Source organism: Bison bison, unplaced genomic scaffold (genome assembly GCF_000754665.1).
Source record: "Bison bison bison isolate TAMUID 2011002044 unplaced genomic scaffold, Bison_UMD1.0 scf7180017864485, whole genome shotgun sequence".
NCBI classification, from domain to species: Eukaryota; Metazoa; Chordata; class Mammalia; order Artiodactyla; family Bovidae; genus Bison; species Bison bison.
The window spans coordinates 6,051,479-6,055,936 of NW_011495045.1; positions in this window are offsets into that span (position 1 = coordinate 6,051,479).

The following is a 4,458-nucleotide window of genomic DNA, read 5'->3' on the forward strand; positions in this document are numbered from 1 at the left end:
GTGGGGGGAGGCTAGCCCCCGCTCTGTGCTAGGCCCTCTAACCTACACAGCCCGAGTTCATCCTCACACTTCCTGAGGGAGAGGTCTTGGCTCAGTTTTACTGATGGGACTCAGGGCTCTGAAAGATGAAACTCCTTGCCCAGGTGTACACAGCCTGGACCTGCTCCTTATGTCTCCCGGCCCCCCTTCGACTCTCCCCATCAGAAAGGGTCCAGAGGGCCCTCCTTTCCTTCCTTTCTCTTACTCACTGTCCAGACCAGATATGGAGCTGGTTGCCAGGGGTGGGAGCCACTGAGGGGGTAGTGGGTGAGGAGGGGAGCCTCAGGAGCCCATGGTGGGCCTGCCTTGGCTGCCTGTCCCCACCTCCCTTCCCAGCATCTCTGGGGACATCCAGCTCACAGTGACCCTCAGGTGTTCCCAACTCGGGTGGCTCAGGTTTCTTTCCTCTTGTTGCTCACACCCGCTGTCCCCCTCACTTTTCTCCCTGTCAGCCTATCCTTGACCCTTCCTCACCATGTCCTGTCCCGGCCATAAGCCATTACTGCCTCACCTGGGTCATCACAGTCACCTAAGTGGGCTCCGTGCTCCAACCTGCTCTGCAGTCTGTCTGCACATGGCAGCCTGGGACTTTAAAACTGTGAGTCAGAGCACAGCTCTCCAGACTTCCTCCTCCCCGCTGGAGTCTCAAAGCCCCATGGCCCTCCCCTGGCTGCCAAGGCAGTTCATACAGTGGTTACAGCCTCTGGAGCCAGGCTCACTGGCTGTGTGACCCTGTGGAGTTTTTAAGGCAGTGCCTCAGTTTCCACATCTGCAAAGTGGGGTAATGGTAGTACTTCCTTTGTGAGGTTATAGAGGGGATTGCTTGAGGAATTGTGCAAAGGCCTCAACTCCTGTGTCCTGGGCATCTTCCTCCTCCGCCCACCCTCCTGTCCTCTTTCACATTCTAGCCTTGCTCGTCCCACCCCAGGGCCTTTGCACATGCTGTGCCCCCTGCCTGGCATGCTCTCTCTCCTTCATCGGGTCACAGAGGCCACTTTCCTGAGCCCCACCCTTTCTGTGCCCTGCGGTGTTTTTGTTCGGTTGCCACTGGACATGCCTCCGTTGGAGCACTGACCCCTCCAGGGCAGAGACCTTGCTCTGCTCACTGTAGAGCACAGCCGGGCAGCTGGGGGAGGGTGTCGCAGACCACGAAGCCTCAGCTCCAGTCCCAGCCCTCGCTGCCTAGGGGCAGGTCCCAGAGCCCAGGGGTGGGGACTCCACTTCCCCTTCCCTGTGAAGGCCAAAACTGTGGGGATGGTGGGGGGTGAGGGGGCAGTGAGGAGGGGGCAGCCTGGGCCCATCCCGAGAGGTTGGTGAAAAGTTCCTTTGTCCCCCTGGAGTGTGGGTCAGGTGGGGCGACGGCTGGAAGGGTGGGGTCTGGACGGCAGGGTGGTGCCTGAGTGCTGAAGGAGGTGGCTTTCTGCTCTGGGTGGCCCTGGCCCTTCCAGAAGCCCTCCTATCCTCATGGAGGCCTCTCCTGGAGGTTCTGGGTCTGTTGACATCTAGGAATGAACTCAGCCTGATGGGTGGTCCCTGAGGGGAGGAAGCCAGTCACAACCAAGCCTGGGCCCTCTCCTGCACCCCCTTGGGGCTCTAGGGCACCCCTTTTGGCCTGATCCCCCCTCCCCAGGCTCCCACGCATGGAAAGGGGCTCCTTTTGCGCCATTGGGTTTGGGAACCGATGGCCGTGTTCGGATTCTAGATCCTGTTTACTTACCCTGGGACCGGGGATGGTAGGCCTCAAGTTTCCTCATCTGAACACCTCCCTCTCTTAGAAAATGCTTGGCAGCCTCTTGGGATGCCTGTGGATTAGCGACTACTTCTGCTTTGTGGGTGCCACCTTACCTCACTGGCCCAGCCCAGCCCCCTCCCGGACCTCCCAACCCCTTCCCCACTTTGGCTCCTGCCCCTCTGCTCCCCTGCCTCTGTTCTCGGCCGTTCCAGCCTCCCCCACCCCCCGCAGCCCACCCTAGCTTCCTCTGGGGTCTGGGTGGCCCTGCTCTGGCTGCTGGCCACTAGCTTATCTGCTGAACAGGCTGGAATGTCAGGCTTCCTGGGAGGGGGAGGGGGGAGAAAGGAGAGGAGGGCAGGGTTTCCCAGCTGGAATCATCAGGAAACTTCTTACCTGGGGTCAGAGCCCTTCCCTTCCACCTGGCAGTGGGTGTGCAGGAGGAGACCCCCCAGCACCCCCTGAACCCAGTCCCTACCTTTCCCAGGGGCCTGGCTGGGAGGCTGGGAGAGGCTGCTTTTGACCAAGCAGTTGTATTTCAAGGCATTGTTGCGGGACAGACATACGTGGCAGCCAGGTCTTTACGTACCAGTTAAGGACGTAAAAAAGGAAACCAAACATCACTGTTTACTCTCACCAGTATTTCAAAAGGAAAGGGAAAATCACTAAAAGAGGAAGGAGATAATTTTAGAGTGACAGTCTCCCAAGAAAGGCCCTTTGGCTTCCTCAGTAGGTCAGCCGTTCTTAACCAGGGGCCCACGGGAAAGGATGATGAATCTCTGTGGACTGGTGTCAGGGGACAGTGACTTCCAGAACACGAGGACTTGTGAAAAAAAAAAAGATTACTGTGGGGTGAGGCCTTGGAGATTCAGGGTGGATGAGACTTGGAAAGATTGTTTTTAGTTTTATATTTCATTGCAAAAATCCTTGCACACTTTGCATTCTAATACACGGTCTTTGTTGCTTACGGCACAAAAGTGGTTTCTTCACCAGTTAAATCTTTGGAACGCAGGTGGGGCAGGAATTTTTGGAGTGGGCAGACATGCTGCCTGTCATCCCCGTTTAAGAATCAAAAGTCGAGGGAATTCCCTGGCACTCCCGTGGTTAGGACTGTCACTGCTCTGAGGGCCTGGGTTTGATCCCTGGTTAGGGAACTAAGATAGCACAAACTGCGAGCTGCAGCCCCTGGCAGAAAAAAAGAATCATCAGTCGTGTCTGGGCGTTGAAATCCATCCCGCCTGGGCTCCTTGTTCTGCCGCTCTTTAGCTGAGCGATCCCTCTGAACCTGTTTTTTCATCTGTAAAATAGCACCCAAAGTCACACCTTTGGATGTCCTGGTGATATGAGCCCACCTGTAAGGGAGTGTCAAGGGTGCTGAGCCCCCTCAAGGTGAATCCTTGGTGCAAGCTCCCTGGGGTTGTGCCTTGCAATGTGATTTTTTTGTGGAGCTTTGAAGGAGGAGCAGCTGCAATCCAAGGGGAGCTTTCCCTGGCAGGTGGGTGGCTGAGAGGTGACATCCCATGGTGAGGGGTCCCCTCAAGAGTGTGAGCTGAGCTCAGAGCACTTCCCCAAGGGGAAGGCGGGATGATGGTCACCACCTTCTAGCCACCAGCCTGGGAAGATGGAGGTCCAAGGATGGGGGTGCAGAGGAATCAGGGGAGGCGTCTCTCTCTTGGGGACAGCTTTGTGTGTGTACTGGATTAGGAAGAGGGATCTGAGTCAGAAGGTCCCCGTCTCCTCTGAGATGCTCTTGCCCAGAGCTGGCCCTTTCCGAGCCAGGAGCCCGGCTGGTTCCCCTGGGAGCCTGTTGCTTTCTCTTTCTCTGGTTTTCTCTCCAGCTCCCTTCTGCATTCTGGATTCTTCTTCCACACTGTCTCCTGGCCTCCACTCAGCTTCTCGCCTGGCTCTGTGGCTTCTGAATGGTTCCTGCCACCTTCCCACTGTGCCTGGAATCGACCGAAGGGTCGTGGGCAGGAGCCGTGTCAGGGAGCATGTGTGTGTCTGTGCAGACAGGTCGGTGAGCACCAGAGTATGGACACGTGAGGGTGCAGACAGGCCCACTTGGGGGGCCTACGTGGGGGCACATTCTTGCCTCCTGGGGGTGGAATGCTGTTCCTGCCTTTTGCCCAAGGCCAGCATTTTAACATTTATCTTTCTTAAAAAGTCATTGCCCTTTTGGGAAGTCGACAGGCTGAGTCTGGCACCACAGGAGGGCTGAGGAGTCTTATCGGCCAGGCCTCTTGCTGTGCCTTCTGGAAGTTGTGTGTTCTGGGCTCTGCTCCTGGGCAGAAGAAGCCTGAGCTGCTTCTCCCCACTGTCGTTCACAACTGGGCCAGGGAGGCCAGGCCCCTCAATCTAGCCCCTCTCTGCCTGATACCCTCTCAACGCCAGGGCACAGCGACAGCTCCCAGGCTGCGAACTGTGTCACCCTGGCCAGCAGATAACCAGTCTCAGGCCTAAATACTGTGGCTCTGGTGGCAGAGATGTCCAACATGTCCGTGTGAGTGAGCTCACGGGCCCTCAGAGGGAGAGGCAGAGTTTTCCTTGCTGGATGACAAGATGAAGCTGCCCCCTGGTGCGGTCACTAGCCAGGCTGCAGGCAAGAGCCGTACCCCAAGAGTGGCATTCAGTGAAAAGGACCCTGGAGTCAGGAGCCCTGGGTCCAGTCCTGGCCTGTCCACAGTCTCTTC